This window comes from Megalobrama amblycephala, linkage group LG5, assembly GCF_018812025.1.
Source record: "Megalobrama amblycephala isolate DHTTF-2021 linkage group LG5, ASM1881202v1, whole genome shotgun sequence".
NCBI lineage: Eukaryota > Metazoa > Chordata > Actinopteri > Cypriniformes > Xenocyprididae > Megalobrama > Megalobrama amblycephala.
Window position 1 is genome coordinate 565417 of NC_063048.1, and position 19339 is coordinate 584755.

The 19339-nt window shown below is 37.8% G+C and overlaps 1 protein-coding gene across 3 annotated transcripts in view; it reads right to left on the minus strand.

Moving 5' to 3' along the window:
* myt1lb (myelin transcription factor 1-like, b) overlaps positions 1-18899 on the minus strand; it is a 141930-nt gene extending 123031 nt beyond the window's left edge. For all 3 annotated transcript variants that reach the window (XM_048190326.1, XM_048190325.1, XM_048190327.1), the window contains exon 1: positions 18057-18899. The gene's annotated coding sequence lies outside the window, so the exon portion shown is untranslated. The remainder of the gene's footprint in view (positions 1-18056) is intronic.
* Positions 18900-19339: the final 440 nt, after the last annotated feature.

The following is a 19339-nucleotide window of genomic DNA, read 5'->3' on the forward strand; positions in this document are numbered from 1 at the left end:
TAAATCTGCTATGGGATTTATATATGTCTATTGATGCAGCAGCAGCAGATCGTACATATATTGTGATATATTGCAAAACTGTAAGAAAGGCGATATTTTGCAATATTTCTAGTTTTTTAGCAAGAGGATCTAATTTTAGAAAAAACTGTCATAAAGAACCACCATATGCATAAAACCTGACAAATGTTTTTTATTTTATTTAATCAAGACAGTATTATTTGCATTTATATCACAAATCACTATTTTGTGCAATCTAAGTAAAGGGAAAATAGTAAAGTGACTGCAGGATTATTTAGGTGTATATGTTTTAAAGGTTCACAGAATAGCAGTTTTTAATTTCTAAAGTGTTTAAAGGGTTAGTTCACCCAAAAATGAAAATAAGTAAGACCCGTAAGTTCTTCGGAACACAAATTAAGATATTTTTGATGAAATCCGATGGCTCAGTGAGGCCTGCATAGCCAGCAATGACATTTCCTCTCTCAAGATCCATTAATGTACTAAAAACATATTTAAATCAGTTCATGTGAGTACAGTGGTTCAATATTAATATTATAAAGCCACGAGAATATTTTTGGTGCTCCAGAAAAACGAAATAACGACTTATATAGTGATGGCCGATTTCAAAACACTGCTTCAGGAAGCTTCTGATCATAAATGAATCAGTGTATCGAATCAGCGGTTCGGAGCGCCAAAGTCACGTGATTTCAGCCGTTTGGCGGTTTGACACGCGATCCGAATCATGATTCGACACAAAAGGTTCATAACGCTTCGAAGCTTCCTGAAGCAGTGTTTTGAAATCGACCATCACTATATAAGTCGTTATTTTGTTTTTTTGGCGCACCAAAAATATTCTCGTGGCTTTATAATATTAATATTGAACCACTGTACTCACATGAACTGATTTAAATATGTTTTTAGTACATTAATGGATCTTGAGAGAGGAAATGTCATTGCTGGCTATGCAGGCCTCACTGAGCCATCGGATTTCAACAAAAATATCTTAATTTGTGCTCCGAAGATGAACGAAGGTCTTATGGGTGTGGAACGACATGAGGGAGAGTAATAAATGACATTATTTTAATTTTTGCGTGAACTAACCCTTTAACAACAGAAAGTCATCATAAGCCAGTCCATGACTGCATGACTTTTTCATATTTGATACTGTAAAGCTGCTTGCTTTAACGCAGTTTTTGTATAAAGTGCTATTTAAATAGATGTGCCTTCACTGAAGAGCTGGTGCAAACACACCCACATCGCTATGATCAGATGCTTTCTTTCTGCTGTCATTTTTGTTGTGTGTTTATTTTGTTATTGAGAGGAAAGTGTGCAGTACATATTACATTTTCTATCGAAACGCATCTCAGCAGCGTGGATGGCATCGGATGTTAAGTGAACTCTCAGATTCAGTGCGTTTCCCGTGTATTGGATTTTAACATAGCCCATTTTGCAAACAACATGACTCTTGTCGATCTCCTTGTTTGTTTCTTTATAGTTGAAGCCAAAATGAGTCCACTTCAGCTCTGTACACCGCGGCGGGAGCTGGAATAATTCTATCTTCTTGTGAGCTGGGTTTCTTACACCCCTACTCAGGGCGGGATCTATGCTAGGGTAGATCATCAGCAGTCATGGGTGGGGCTTCTTACGTAAGAGTAGGGGGAAATCTGGAACCACACATTTGGAGAAACTGTCTATGATTTACGGGGAGTATAAAAAAGGAGTGGATTTTTACCATTATATGCTGGTCGTTCACACACACTGAGGATACACATCTGTGTACAAACACCTTATAAAAGTGAATTTTGCGTAATAGGTCCCCTTCAACACTGCTATATCTATTAACATGCTAGAACTATTCATTAGTCAAGTCAAGTGACCTTTATTTATATAGTGCTTTTTACAATGCAGATTGTGTCAAAGCAGCTTTACATTGATAACTGGTATATCATTTTTGCTGTACAGCAGCTCTTCAAGAATAGTGTCAATGCAGGCAGATCAAAGCACTGTTGAATAAATGTCAAGAATACTGTTGAATATCAAATGTCAAGTCAAATGTCAAGTGTCCCCGACTAAGCAAGCCAAAGGCGACAGCGGCAAGGAACCCAAACTCCAACAGGTGACATCAGGTGGCAAACAGGTGAGACAGGTGTTAAAATGGAGAAAAAACCTTGGGAGAAACCAGGCTTAGTCGGGGGGCCAGTTCTCCTCTGGTGAACAGTGCTTTGTTATGATTCAATTAGTCATAATTTCATTAGTCATAATTAAAATAAATATAAATTGTCTTTACCTGCAGTACAGAGTAGTTCACTTCGTTGTTTAATTGCTAATACATGCTTCCCTTTAGTTGATAAAAGATTTATAAACAATTCTAATTTTTTGCATTCACACATTTTTTGCATTCATTTGCATTAACTCTCACAACTCCAAAATGGTGTATTTTCACTTCAAACAGTAAGCAACCACCAAGTACCATCTTAGCAACTGCATAGCAACGTACTAACAAATACTCAGGAGTCTTTCCCAACCCATTCTACCTCTCATAAACTCTTAGATGAAAATAAATGTGTTTCAGTCACACAATTACACTGCACGCTCAGCAGCTGGGTGATGGGTTGCTTTGCACAGATGTGGATTAGTGGATAGCAAGCTTGTGAATGTCAGAGATTTGGAAATGAAATCCCCTGATGTGGTTCTATAGTCACAGTGGAGTCTCAAAAACGTTCACATTCACTCAGATTATACACAACAGCCGGCGGATGTGTCATCCTGAGAGGTCTGCAGCACTCAGGCAGATGTGTCCAGAGAGGGCCGCCTGCCAGGCACGACACGACGCTAGTGCCCTTCACGCTCACCACAGACCCTTCAGCCACAAACCAGTGAGCCGAACAACCACTCCACCAACAACACTAAAGAGCTAATGCATACGACGACACTCAGGACAACATATCGAATGAGACGGGTCTACTGTGTTCACTGAGCTTAGGCACACTTGTGTTTTAAAGATTCATAAGACTTTATGATATTAATCCCATTCATTTATTTTACAAAACACTGGTAAAAATTTAATTACCTACTCATGGGTGACAAATTACAATTAAGCCATCGGTACTGGAAAATCTGCAATTGTAATTAACAGTTATTTTGATCTTCACATACACCGATACAAGTGAAATGACTGACATCATAATAAATAAATTAATTCATTAAATAATTAAATCAATATAAAAATCTAGTCATTTTTATTGACTGACTGCTGGAGTAACTGTGTCATTAATTATTAAACTTAATCACATATATAAGTCTTGATTATTTCAGTGGGTTTGATGATGCACATGACCAGAGTACAACCCTGTCCCAGTCAGTACATAAAACGACAGAATTTAGACACTGTATCCCGTCCAAACAGTGCTATTCTCATGACATAAAAGAGACTATAGTGGAGGAGTAAGAAAACAGCCCTAATGGAGAACGCTTTCATTGGTGATAGCTTTATGAATGATTCATCTAGAGCAGCTGTAGACACTGAGAAAGAGAGAAAACATGGAAATGAACACTTATCAGGATATCAACCAGCTTTATCATGCTGCAAATCTATATCCAGTCCATGTACAACACTTCAAAATAATAAACTGAGATGTGCCAAAGGGGTCCTTGATTATGATTTGACTTTTTTAAACTTTAGTTAGTGTGTAATGTTGCTGTTTGATCATAAACAACATCTGCAAAGTTACGACGCTCAAAGTTCAATGCAAAGGAGATATTTTCTTTCACAGAAATCGCTTTTTAAACGGCTGGTAGGGACTACAACGAGCTTCTTCCCTGGTTAGTGACATCACAAACCCTAAAATTTACATAAACCCCGCCCTCGAGAACACACAACAAAGGGGGCGGGGCCATGTTGGGCTGCTTTAGAGAAGAGGAAGAGTTGTTGTAGTCGAGTGTTGTTGACATGCCGTCATTTTACGCCGGACTGCTTCACAAACGAGGGTCAATTCAACACAAAAGATGAACATGACGGCACATGCTAGCGGATGAGTTGAATCAACTCCACAGCAACTACATCAATTTATCCACTAACCATTCAGAAACGTCTAAAAGTTGTAACTTCTTCCTGAGTCTCTCCATCAGTGTCGACTCCGGTTTGAACAATGTAAGGCTGAAAACATTCGTCATTTTGGCTGTGTGAGATTCTCCAGCTTTGTTGTTGTTGAGCTGTTAAAGCATAAGCTTCCCGAGTGTCCATTATGCAGAGATAGCTACAGTACTGAATGAATTACATAAGTTTGTATGATGGAGCACATGGCAGAATGTTCCGGGATAACATGAAAAAAAAAAAAAGCCTGGGATAGATACCTAAAAGCTATGAAATCCACAGAAACAAGCATTTCAGAATCCTCTAAAATGAGGTGAAAACATCAGCAAATTGATGTTGTTTTGTTGGTGGAGTAACATTTGCTCATAAACATGACTATTAAACAATCTTTAAACTTCGCTATACTCTACAAAGCAGCTCAACGAAACGCTACAGTAGCCTGTCCCTTAAACAGTGCTGTTGGATTCACACGCATGTAGTGTCAATGTAATAAGCTCTTGCATGCTAGCATTGCTTAGAATGTCAAAAAAAAGAGCGTTTGATGAAAGCCCACGCCAACCTCACAGCACTTTGTGAAAATGTGGCACTACAACAGTCTGAAAACTCCCTGACGCAATTATCCGCCTGCTTGTTACTCTCAGTGTACACTGCACTGGTTCTCAGCGCCTTGGCTGGCCAAGAGAATGATCCGCCTGTTATGCAAGATGGAAATGCTTGCACCACTTTTCTTACTGAGCTATTTTGGAGCTCCATACAGCAAGTGTTGGGCAGGGCTGTGAAAAATAGGTCAGAGCAAGACGCGGGCAGCACCTTCCTCTGCTTTCAAGCAGACCGTGCTAAACCATGCAGCGTTATTTCTGTTTTCGAATGCCTCATGCATGGATTTATTTACAGTAAACAAAGACTAAAAGACCCTACAAAGAGCATCTAGAAGCTATAGCTGCATCGCCAGCAAAATACCACCATGGTAGACTAAGAGAATACAGAAAAGTGTGTAAAATATTGGGAGATTTGTGAATGTTGTTGGCTCAGTGCTTGGTAAATCCAGGACGAACAATAGGCAGATGTAGCTTTTGGAAGTAGGGCAATTCCAGCATGCACCTGGGGGTCTCATTCGCCTCTTCCCAAAACCGCTGACAAAGGCGCCCATGGGACGCACTTTTGTCTCTTGGTCTTGCAATTCTCTCCACATCTTTTTATGTACTTGCCTTAGTATTTGCTAAATGTATGATTATGGTTTGTGCATACAAAGTTAAAGGGTTTTGGGTGTGTGATCTTACACTGAAAACCGTCTGAATGACCGCAGGAGTGTCCCGACCACCAGAGGGGAAAAAATACTGTTAATTACTGTAAAGTAATGGCCACTGCAGATATCTGTAATGTTTACCACCATTTTGTGCAAGATAAGCGATATATAAAAACACAGGGATGACATATTTTTGTAGGCCCAAAAAGCTAACATTTTAGTCCATGGGTTTTTGGTTAAATGCCTGAAATAAGGTCTGTGGTCAACACAATCTCATATATTCACGCTCTTGCAAACTATTCTAACTCAAACTTTCAGAGAAAGAGCTGTTAATGGTGGTGATGTTGAAGTCATGTGTTTGTTTATTGCCAACATTTAGCTTTTCACTTCTGGCGATATGCATTTAGGTTTCAAAATTCTTAGTGAAGATTATCATGAAGAACAAAACATGTAAGAATCATGCAATTTTGTTTGTCACAGAGCTTATTTTCAGCAATAATCCAGAAGCCAGTGGAAAAATCCTATTGGTTTTTGTCAAGGGAACGAGTACAGGTACGGTTTGGCCTACAAAAACACATCATCACTGCAGCATGATTAAAATAATAATTCATGAGATACTATACAATTAATATTAAAATACACGCCTCTAATATTATATGCTCAACATCTTTCATTTTTTTACATTCTTGATTTTATCAGTCGGTTGCTGGATGTATATTGTGTTTATATTGTTGAATTAAATGTTAATTTTGACCTATGTTTAAGTCATTATCATGACTTGTTGACATGCTGTTAACTCTTTAACCAAACACTGTTAAATCATAAATCATAATTAAGTTACTGTACTGATAAAAACAATATTATCACATAACCGCAGTGAATGACTGCAGAAATTATTGTGGGTTTTATTGATCCTTCTGCTGTTTTTTTTTAGTACATAACAGAAAATATTATGCAAATATGATTTTTAAAAGACATCACAATAAATATTAAGGTCTTTCGAAGTCACCTTTATTTATTAAATTACACATTGGCTAACAAATTAGTGTCTACTACAAAGTAGTCTTTATAATAAATTATCATTTTCCTTTGTAGGAATGTTTTTGTCTTTGGGAAAATAAATATTTTTGATTTATATTAAATCATTATTTAAGGTTCGATCCAACTCAAGCACAGATTTTGTTGCATTTATTCCAATATTGAGGGTCTCTCCTTCAATACTGGTTGACATGTTTTGAGACGGACGTCTTCTTTTCAGAGCTTTTCTGAAAGTCGAAATAGTTTTATTTGAGGCCGAACCTCATGCGGTTCAGGCAGTCCATTTGACTGATTTTACGAATGTCAAAATGAACTATCAAAGCACTGTGAAAGCCTAAAGAGCAGAGGGGAAAGAAATCAATAGCTAAAAGAAATCGCGCTTGTAGCTAAACGAGTCATTTCAACACACAAAAAAAGTTTTCATACAAAGAAAAGAGATGCAATCAACAATAAGTGAGCCTGACAGATCTCACCATTTTAGCTTTTCATTCTCCAGAATAGTCAAAATTGTATGAGGGTTTTTCTCTGACAGCTTAACTAGAAGAATATCAGAGTTCTTGTGAAACCGTCACATTTTTATACAAAGCACAGTACAGTTGTGGCCAGAATTATTAGCCCCCTTCATAAATATGATCAAAGATGACTCTAAAAATAAATCTGCATTGTTTATCCTTTTGATCTTTAATTTATAAAATTAGCAAAAATCTAACCTTTCATTGAAGGAAAATAATTGAAAGTTTGGGGGGAAATAACATTATGAAATAAATGTTTTTCTCCAAAACACGTTGCCCACAATTATTAGCACCCTTTTATTCAAAACTTTTTGCAACCTCCTTTTGCCAAGAGAACAGCTCTGAGTCGTCTTCTATAACGCCTGATGAGTTTGGAGAACACCTGACCAGAGATCAGAGATCATTCCTTCATGCAGAATCTCTCCAGATCCTTCAGATTCCAGCTCCATGTTGGTGCTTCTTCTCTTCAGTTCACTCCACTCATTCTCTTTAGGGTTCAGGTCAGAGGACTGGGATGGCCATGGCAGAAGCTTCATTTTGTGCTCAGTGACACATTTTTGTGCTGGTTTTGATGTTTGATTTGGATCATTGTCCTGATGGAAGATCCAACCACAGCCCATTATAAGATTTCTATCAGAAGTCGTCAGGTTTTGATTTTTTATCTGTTGGTATTTGATAGAATCCATGATATGATATATCTGAACAAGTTGTCCAGGACCTCCAGCACAAAAATAGGCCCACAACATTAAAGATCCAGCAGGATATTTAACCGTGGGCATGGGGCACTTTTTATCCATGTGTGCACCAAACCCATCTGGTGGGTTTGCTGCCAAAAAGCTCTTTTTTTAGCTTCATCTGACCATAGAAGCTCGTCCCGTTTGAAGTTCCAGTCTTGTCTGACAACTGAATATGCTGGAGATTGTTTCTGGATGAGAGCAGAGGATTTTTCTTGAAACCTTCCTGAACATCTTGTGGGGATGTAGGTGCTGTTTGATCATTTTTTTAGGCTTTCTGAGACTCAAGACTCAACTAATCTCTGCAATTCTCCAGCTGTGATCCTTGGAGAGTCTTTGTCCACTCAAACTTTCCTCCTCACTTCACATTAGGATGATTTAGACACATGTCCTCTTTCAGTCAGATTTGTAACATCTTTAGTTGATTGGAACTTCTCAATTATTGCCCCGATAGTGGGATAATGGGATAATGCTTCAGCTATTTTCTTACAGCCACTTTCTATTTTGTGAAGCTCAACAATCTTTTGCTGCACATCAGAGCTATATTCTTTGGTTTTACTCATTGTGATGAATGATTAAGGGAATTTGGCCTCTGTGTTTCCTCATGTTTATACTCCTGTGGAACAGGAAGTCATGGCTGGACAATTTCATGTTCATGATCACCCCGGTGAGCTAAAAAATTTTAAATATGAATGGGAATATACTTCAGAGATATTTTACTCATAAAAAATTCTAGGGGTGCTAATAATTGTGGGCAACGTGTTTTGGAGAAAAACATTTATTTCTTAATGTTATTTTCCCCCCACTTTCAATTCTTTTCCTTCAATGAAAGGTTAGATTTTTGCTAATTTTATGAATTAAAGATCAAAAGGATAAACAATGCAGATTTATTTTTAGAGTCATCTTTGATCATATTTATGAAGGGGGCTAATAATTCTGGCCACAACTGTATGTCAACATTTTCATCATGACACAAAATACAAAAAGTGTGGGTTTGGACATTGGTCACTATAATCATATCACCATGTTTATCACATTTGGATCTCTTAATGATTTTTAGTTTTACATAAGCCATTGTCAGAAATTAAAATATAAAATCACGCCTTCTGTTTACGCTTTGACATTTCCCCTGTTAAAAATAATGGTTTGAACTTAAAGAGACATCATTATTTTGACGAAATGGTGCAAACAGAAGTACAATTCTCTTACAGTCGCAACTGGTATATTATTGTTCACACTTACACTGGCCTCGGAGAGTTCAACTTTACATTTCAGCGATCCACTTTTCTTGGCAGAAGACACGACAATGTTGACTGAAATGTAGCGTGATGAATGATATTTGCTACCTAAGCCTTTATATCGAACTCCACAATGTTTTCAATGTAACAAGGTTGACAAAAAAAACATGTTTTTAAAAGAAGAAGAATTTTCATGGGTTATTAAAAATATTTTAATTATAATGTGCACTGAGTGATACTACCATAAATGATCAATTCAAATGATAAGTTTGTGATTCCAAAATCACTGTGGTTTAAATCAATGTGCTTTAGGATCTGTAAAGATAAACAGCTATTGATAACCAAACATGTAGGATTGGTGTCAATATGGTTAATAAACCCATTTGTTGACCTTTAATCTATACATTTCTTGCTTTCTCAAAAGAAATTAAAAAGCATTGACAATAACTTATGCTCATCATCTCTGATGATTATAGTTTTCTCTGTGTATTTGATCAAAGTCAAATCCAACAATTTGTGCAAGAATGAGGTGAGAAAATCCGCTCCGAATCAACCATAAAATCATGACTGTACTCTTACCTTCAGCTATTACACATTCATTCCCAGTGGCATCACTTGTCTTAATCAATTATCCATTAGACAGAGTTATATTTGCCAAATATTTCAGTCGTGTCACTAGAAGACTTTACATTGATCAAAACCGACAAATCTGATTTAAAGAGCAGCCATAATAAGAGTCCCGCGCCCTCACCAATATGCTTGATGAATTATGGATGGGTGTTTTGTAATCATTTTCCAATATCGCTCTGCTCTTCTTAGCCCTGTGCGGGGAGGACTATTTTTGCCTCCATAGCGTTTCATCTGGAAGGCTTCTGTTCATTGGCAGACAAGCACACTGAATGCCATTAACATTCAAAGACAGAGGTTAAAAATCCAGCGGGAAGTCTTGAATTAGCATTTCCAGGGATTTCCACATGGATTTTCCAATGCTACATCTCTACAGAAAGGCATTGGCGGATGGATGGATGGATGGATGGATAGATCATAAACATGAAAATATGAATATCCTTGGGCATTCTATCCTAAATCACCTGCATACGTGAGGAAGCTGTCACAGTGAGCCGTGCCAACAGTGAGGGAGATGTTGACAGCACGACTCCCTCGTGATGTTAGTGATATTCACGGCACTATGCAGGGTCACATGCTGCCAACATCTCTGTCGCTCAAAACCCTGCATGAGCATCTCATTTAGACAAAGCCTTACTGGCCAAAGATCCAGATTAGGCTGTGTTTACACTTGGCAATAACATGTTAACCTGTAAATTAACATGTGACCTGTATCTGGATGTTGTCCGCACACACATCAAAAAGACGAGTGTAAACGCGTTTCTCATCCGGATCTCAGTGTAAGGTAAGCGCAATCCAGCTGTCGTATCTACATTCACAGGTCGACTGTCAGAAAATAATGGACGAAATTAAACTTATTTCAGCTTGAGAATGAACATCACTATTTAAAACAGTTTCTTCAGAGTCATGTGTGTCCTCTTTCATTTTAATTGTGCAACATTATCTGAGCGCTGCCGGTGTAATCACAGTCATGACGTCTAAATGAAGAGCTGCTCAAGTTACTTACTGCCAGAGGAATAATCGGGATGGATTTTATTTTTAATGTTATGTTTTTATTGTTTAAGCATGTTTATTATAAATAATCTCCCATTTCTGTCTACAATATAGCCTGTTCATTGACGGCAAGCTATAATCTTTGCTCTTAAACCCGGATAATATGACTCGTTTAACGTGATTAACCTCCAGTAGTTATTTTTGAATAATCAAATATTCCTTCAATGAACCTGATCTAAGACCATCAGAAAGTGAAGTGAGTGAAAGTAATGTTTAATTTGTACCATCTTTACTCGTATACTCATTAAGGGTTTGTGTTGCACCCTACAGTCTAGATTCGGTCAGATTCTGACGTTTTGTGAATATTACACATACAGTAGCCGATATAAATGCTTGTGCTATCTCCTTTCAATCATGACATTTTTGGGATAATATGACAACATTTTTCTTTGTTTCATTTTTTTTATTCAGATTTAGACCACTTCCGTATGCGGTCGTAAATCAGATACAGGTTGAATGTTTTACAATGTGACCTCAGTCTGAACAGTCAAATCAGAATTAATGTCACTCTTAATTGACATCAATCACAGTTCTGCACTAACGGCAGTCACTCCAAAGATTTTTTCATGTATCACATATCATAAAAATCTGACTTTTTCCGTGTTTTCTACCAACCCAGAAAACGTGAAAAAGATCAACCCAGTAACTTTGTTTTGGCAAGCCTTTCTCTGCAAGAATGTGAAAAAGAACAAGAACAACACCTCTGGTGTTGTAGGAAGGGGATCTTATTATAATATTACCGCCCCTTAATCTGCACGTTTCCACTCATGGCGCCGCCATGTTGTTTTCACAAGCGACAACGGTGAACCAGTTCTAACGCCGTGGCAAATGTTCAAGCAAAGCTCAAAATTCAGAGACTGCTTTAGAGAAGAGGAAGAGTTGTTGTAGTAGAGTGTTGTTGACATGCCGTCATTTTACGCCGGACTGCTTCACAAACGAGGGTCAATTCAACACAAAAGATGAACATGACGGCACATGCTAGTGGATGAGTTGAATCAACTCCACAGCAACTACATCAATTTATCCACTAACCATTCAGAAACGTCTAAAAGTTGTAACTTCTTCCTGAGTCTCTCCATCAGTGTCGACTCCGGTTTGAACAATGTAAGGCTGAACACTTTCGTCATTTTGGCTGCGTGAGATTCTCCAGCTTTGTTGCTGTTGAGCTGTTAAAGCTCCGCCCTCTTCTGGAAAGGGGGTGGGAGCAGCAGCTCATTTGCATTTAAAGGGACACACACAAAAACGGCGTGTTTTTGCTCACACCCAAATAGGGACAAATTTGACAAGCTATAATAAATGATCTGTGGGGGATTTTGAGCTGAAACTTCACAGACACATTCTGGAGACACCAGAGACTTATCTTGTGAAAAGGGGCATAATAGGTCCACTTTAATATAATCTATACATACAGTACATACATCTATACATAACAAGAAGATACCAAAAAAGGAACTGTAAAAAATAATTCAATTTCTATAGCCATTCCAAGTAGATCCATATTGTTTAGTTTCATTTATAAACTGTTCAAAAGCTTTAGACCATTTTCTCACATGAAATGTCAAGTGAAATCAAACCAAATGGTGTCCTGCTCATATATTCTCAATGCTCTCAGGTCTAACTCTGACAGGATTCTCACAGAAGAGAGTAACATCAGGACGCACTGAAAGCATCCTCTCTTAAAGCAGTGCATCTTAGCCTGGTCAAAAGAAGCTTGAGTCCTCAAAGAGAGGCAGCGGTAATCCTCCTCCTCCTTCTCTTCCGGTAAACAGCGATGACTAACCCGCGGTTCTGGCTGGCAGTACGGCTCACCCCCAGCCGCTGTTCTATCACATGCCTGCAGAGCACATAACTCATGCAAATCCCTGTGTTTGTGACACGCCGTGACTGTGGTGCCATCAGGTGAGATGAATGCCGCGGGTGCGTGTTGTGGCTGCGCCGGTATCAATCACCCGTCTACTTCATACTCCACACTCTCGGTTACAGCCTCGCACCACAGTCGAGATTGATTTTTAATTGGCCTCGCTGTTTAGATATAGATCATGTTTTGATATGGATCATGATGGGGAAGGCTCTTTCTCGCACAGAACCAATGAACAGAGAAGTTCGAACGTCACACGTATTAATCATGATCCAAATTACTTATGTGGCCTTCATGCCTAATAAAGATCAGCCATCAGCCAGTCAGCAGAACCGTAAACACTGACATGGTGTCATTCAAGTCAAGTCACCTTTATTTATATCGCATCTCATGCAGTGCAGATCGTTTCAAAGCAGCTTCACATTGATAAACAGGAAAATAACGATCAATAGTGCAAACTTCATCAAATATGAGACAAATTCAAATTCAGTACAGCAGATCTAAAAAGACAATAAAAAGTGTCATTATTCAGCTCAGTTCAGTTCAGTGTTGATTCAGTTCAGTTCAATAACAGTGTGAAATGAGTTCAGTTCAGCTATAAGTGTCATTTTTCATTTCAATAACAGTGTCGATGTTGCAAAATTCTTCAATTATGAAACAAAGTCGAATCAGTTATAAAGCCGCTCTGGAGAAGATCATCCAGCTCAATTCAGTTCAACTTTTGTTCTCATCTCAATTCAGTATTCAGCAGTGTATGAGTAACTAGATCACTGAATTATTACATTTGACACAACCGAACCTCCAAAATAATGTATATAATTGTATAATAATATATAGAATACTAACATTTACAATTATTTATTAGTGTAGATATAGTTTTTAGTTTATGTCTGTTAGCTTTGGGACCATCTAAATGTTAGTGTACTCCTAAAAGTTATAGCTAAATATGGTTTTTTCTGCAGCTAAAGTCCCAAATTCATGTGGTTCCCAAGAATTTCTCAAATTTCAATGAAATCCATGTAGTACGTCCAGAATAGAACTGAATAAATAAGTTACATTACCTGTAATAGGAAAGTAGAATTTTCACTTAAGATAAAACAAAAAACTTTTTTGTGTTTAATTTAGTTTACTTACTATAAATCATCGAAATACTTCAAAAGACCCTGAAAAGCATACTTAAGTAACAGATACCTTACAACAAAAATGACTCCATTAGTCACCAATTCCAATATAACTTGAGTAAACATCTTACCCCGGTTTCACAGACAAGGCTTAAGCTAGTCCCAGACTAAAATGCATGTTTGAGCTGTTTTAACTGAAAGTAACTTGTACTGACATACACTATATTGCCAAAAGTTTTGGGACGCCTGTCTTTACGTGCACAAGAACTTTAATGACATCCCATTCTTAATCCGTAGGGTTTAAAATGGAGTCGGCCCACCCTTTGCAGCTATAACAGCTTCAGCTCTTCTGGAAAGGCTTTCCACAAGGTTTAGGAGTGTGTTTATGGGAATTTTTGACCATTCTTCTAGAAGCACATTTGTGAGGTCAGGCAGTGATGTTGGCGAAGGTCTGGCTCACAGTCTCCGCTCTAATTCATCCCAAAGGTGTTCTGTTGGGTTGAGGCCATTCAAGTTCCTCCACACCAAACTCACTCATCCATGTCTTTATGGACCTTGCTTTGTGCACTGGTGCGCAGTCATGCTGGTACAGGAAGGGGCCATTCCCAAACTGTTCCCACAAAGTTGGGAGCATGAAATTGTCCAAAATGTCTTGGTATGCTGAAGCATTAAGAGTTCCTTTCACTGGAACTAAGGGTCAAGCCCAACCCCTGAAAAACAACCCCACACCATAATCCCCCTCCACCAAACTTTACACTTGACACAATGCAGTCAGGCAAGTATCGTTTCCCTGGCAACAGCCAAACCCAGACTCGTCCATCGGATTGCCAGACAGAGAAGTGTGATTGGTCACTCCAGAGAACACGTCTCCACTGCTCTAGAGTCCAGTGGCGGCTGCTTTACACCACTGCATCTGACGCTTTGCATTGTACTTGGTGATGTAAGGCTTGGATGCAGCTGCTCGGCCATGGAAACTCATTCCATGAAGCTCTCTACACACTGTTCTTGAGCTAATCTGAAGCCCACACGAAGTTGGGGACTTCTGCGCACTGTGTGCCTCAGCATGCGCTGACCCCGCTCTGTGATTTTGCGTGGCTGTTGTTCCCAATTTCTTCCACTTTGTTATGACACCACTAACAGCTGACCGTGGAATATTTAGCAGTGAGGAAATTTCACAAATGGACTTATTGCACGGGTGGAAACCTATCACGGTACCACACTTGAATTCACTGAGCTCCTGAGAGTGACCCATTCTTTCTCAAATGTTTGTAGAAGCAGTCTGCATGCCTAGTGCTTGATTTATACACCTGTGGCCATGAAGTGATTGAACACCTGAATTCAGTGATTTGGAGGGGTGTCCCAATACTTTTGGCAATATAGTGTATCTTAAAATATGTCAGTGCCATTGTTTTGTTTCAAGATGCAAGTAATTGTTTTTCTTAATCTAAACCCTGTCTGTGAAACCAGGCCTTAGACTGTCTGATTTTAACAGTGCTTAAGTATTGCAGTACGAGTAATTGCATTAATCATTACAAATGTATTGGAGTAAAGAGTACATATAATTATCCAAAAATGTAGTCAAGTAGAGAGTAAAAGTTGCTAACATCTTTGATACTTTGATACTACAACTACAAAGTAGCCAACAAGATACTTAAGTAGACTAACTAATTATATTTACTCAAATACTTTACATCACTAAAAAGACCTTAATGTTTATTGTAAAGTCTTTTTAAAATATGCATAATATTTTCTTTTTTGTACTTAAAAAAAACCACCCAAAAAATGAATAAAATGCACAGTAATATCTGCAGTCAGTAAAGCAAGTCAGTATCTGTTCTGCACACACGAAAATACGATTTAAACAAAATAAACTGAAGTGTTTAAGTGATGAAAGTGTAAGACAGTTGATTCAACAACTTTGTAGTCATGTGATAGCTTTATGTGAGGAATACACGATATTTAAGTCATTATTCACTGATAAACTTCTCCTCCAAATACTAAACTGAACAACATGAAGATTTAACATTTCTGTTTTTTGTGTTCCTCAGAAAATTGAACAGCATATAGGTGTGAAATTTATCAAATAATGACAGAATTTACATTTGTGAGTGAACGTTTCATATTGTCATAAATGTATCTTGTTGAAATGTGTGAATTGATCACCTGCAGCAATTAAAACAGTATACTGCATGCTGTAAGGATTGATTTCATTGGTTTCAAGCTATAACTGTCATATCAAAGTAAACACAATGTTTTATACGGTACAATATGCAAACATGTTCTGGTCACTCATAGATCATTTATTACTGACCTTATTATCAAGTTTATTTAGACTTTAGAATTAGAATTTCCATAAACGCAGATGATTGCAGATTTGTTCTTCTCAATATTGCAGTACATTCCCAAAACTGATGTCTGAGCATGACTGTAATTACTGATTAACAGATTTATGTTTAATTACTGAATCATTTTATTGTGGTCAGAATCACAAATAGAATAAATTATTACTTTTTTGAACAGAAGTATCTAAAACCATGACATTGTAAGGAATTTAGTATTATAATATAATATAATATAATATAATATAATATAATAATATATATAATATAATATAATATAATATAGTTAAAATCATATATTCTTTCAGGTTATTGAGTATTCAGATATACAGTAAACTCAATCATGAATCCCTTCCAAACACTCAGAAATTGTATGTTGGGTGGATCTAATTTTTATTGAAAATTTGCTCACTATAGAATAGAATGTTGTTTTTATCAGTATGCATGTCAATGCCTGTATGTACATACAAAAAAGCAATGCACATTTCCACTATTTCTAAATTGGTATATGAGATAAACTGGCCATTCACTCCCAGTCGAGTGTGTGGGTCTTACAATATAGATCATTAACGCAAAATAAAGTGCACTTTGTCTCAGTTCTACACTACAGTATAGTGCCGTGAATATTCTGTGTATGTGCAACGAAAAAGAGTTTACTTCACATAACTTAATAGACAGCTGTTTATTTTGCTGCAAATTTGACAACAACCTTTTTGGTTACTATTTATTTTGTCTTCATTTTTAAGTGACATGATAAAAAAGATAATCACAGTGTGATGATGATATTACAGAGAACGTTCTCAGAACTTTAGTTAATGTTCTGACAAGGTTCTCTCAACGTTCTTGCAGTAACATTAACATAAAAGCATCATTTATACATCCTGAATGAAGCGTTTTTCTGAAATGTTTTAGTCGGATGTTCTCCTAACATTAAATGTTTCTAGGCTGAGAACATTCAGAGAACATTCAAAAGTAGCATTCCCAAACTGTATGAATAACGACGAAATGAAAAGTTACATTAATGTTTGCAACCAAGAAACAAATGCTTTAAAACGTTTGAGAACATTCAGAAAGAACGTTTTCGGAAAATATTCTTAGAATGTATTTTTGTATTAGCTGAGTTGTTAAATGTAATGCCCTTCTCATGTGCAGTTTCTTATAATTATCACGATCAACTAATTATATTAATGTTATTCCAGAGTTTGTTGTTGACGCATGATTGAGATAAAGAACCAAAAGTATGAAAACCAAATCAGCAAATATCAAAACATATGGGCTCATAGACACATACACAACTGATATTTAATTGTCTAAACAAATATGGCTCCTGTATATGAAATGACTTTCTTCTGTGCATTCATCCTGGAGTACAGCTTATCTACAGTCATCAAGAAAGCAGAAGTTTCCCAGCAGCACACAGTTATCTCTATGACAATGAAGGAGTCGAATCGTCCAGCCTTTGTCCAGTAAGTCCAACCCAGAAGCATATGGACTCCAGTGCTGTAGTGCCATTTCACACAACAAACCAAGCCCACAGAAGCTTCTGGAGAAAAAGCCCAACAGCTCGTGACCCGAGAGACATGTTTACCTCTCACAGCATCCACATTCACATGAACCACGGTTCGAGCAGCACGCGCAGAGACGCCGCCAGCACAAAGTAAGGCAGTAGTAGTGTGCATTAGTGGTTGATTCAGAACAAATCATTAGGAAATAATCTTCTGAACTTACTCTCATTTACCCGTACCTGCTTTTACTTCTACTGCAAAAACATGTTCTTACTCAGGATTTTTGTCTTGTTTTCCAGATACATTTACAAGATATTAAGTCAAGTTTATGCTTAAAATAAGAAAAAATATCTGCCAAGGGTAAGAAAAATAAACAAAATTATTAATCTGAATATGTAATTTTGCTTCTCAAGTAAATGCATTTTCTTGTTTTAAGAATGTTTAGATATTTGCACTGGAAAACAAGACAAAAATACTGCGTACACTGTACACATATTTTGTCCTAAAGCTCTAAATTAGTATCTGGATAAAAAGTAGTATTTAATTTTGACTAAATCAACCTGATTGCAATGAATAATTGTATAATTATAATTATCAGTATCCTATAAATAGCTCAAGTGCACTGTAAATAAAACTTGAAAGCTTACAATCTGCAAATCAGTCCAGGCAGAAATATAAGATCTCGAGTGACCCACCAGTCTGGAAATGTTGTCTTCGCGCAAACTTTCCAATCGCTCCTGATCGTATTTCCCACGTTCTTCCTTTCGCGCACTCGTCTCCTGTTCACTCGCGCTGGAAAGTTCCTCTCGCCTCCTGTATGCTAATCATTCTTCACGAGTTGAAGGAAGACAGAGGAAGAGGAGAGACGCGGAGACAGAAGAGAGCAGATAACGGTGAAGGCAAGGCAACCAATTGGCCTGGAGCTGCGCGAGAGACCAGAGATGGGGGGGTAGCACCAATGAGGCGGAGCAAAGGATGCCACCATAGAGAAAGAGGGGAAAAAAACAGCTGTACGTGAGTCAGAGGAGAAATGTGGAGCGTGATGCCTGCATCCTCCACCCATCCGCCGAAACAATAAAGCACGAGCCTCCTGGTAGCAGAACACGCGCGACTGTGCGTGTGTGGAAGAGCTCGGAGGATGCGCAAATGAGAGCGTTTGGGAAGCTTCCCCTTCTCTGTGTCATGGACTGAAGTCTCTCTGTGTTCGTGTGTCTCCTCGCAGCATCACTGCCTCCCATAGGCCTGCGCTCTTCAACTAAAACATGTTAATGTTAATTTTGAATGTTCTCTAAACGTTTTTCTTTTTCTCGGTTATGCGAACGGTAAGAGAACATTACATTCTCATTTTGTAAACATTATCCACCTCATTTTTAATGTAAGAGTGCGGCCATTTTTTAATTGAATGTGTCTGGCTTCCGGTGTCACTTCCAGTTATTTTAAGCTGCTTTAAATTGCAAACTGGTTGGCTATTTCTTACCATATTATTTTAATGTGTTTTCTAATTATAAATACATTAAAGCTGCAGTCCGTAACTTTTTTTTGGTTAAAAATGATCCAAAATCAATTTTTGAGCAAGTACATAACCAGCTCGTTATCTTAGCTCGATTCACAACTTGTAATAATGTTTTAAAATAAGAGCGACATGGTGGATTGGATGCAGCCGTTTGTCTGTGCGTCATTACGTCACGTCCGTAAACAGAAAGGAAGGAGTCCAGGCTAGTCGGTTTTATCATGTGAGGATGCAGCTTGTAGTGGATCATTTGTAGCATTTTCTCACAGCAGCTGAAATAATTAAAAGTCAATCTGACACTGACAATCATCAGTGACAACTAGAGATTCACCCGTAGTCAAAAAGCAAAAGACTTTGGACTGTGGAGTGGCTACAGGAATTGAAATAGACGCTGAATCTGTGATTCTGAAGTTCAGTATCCACACCGGTGCGGTGACTGACAGCAAGCATTAGATTCATCCGCGCTGA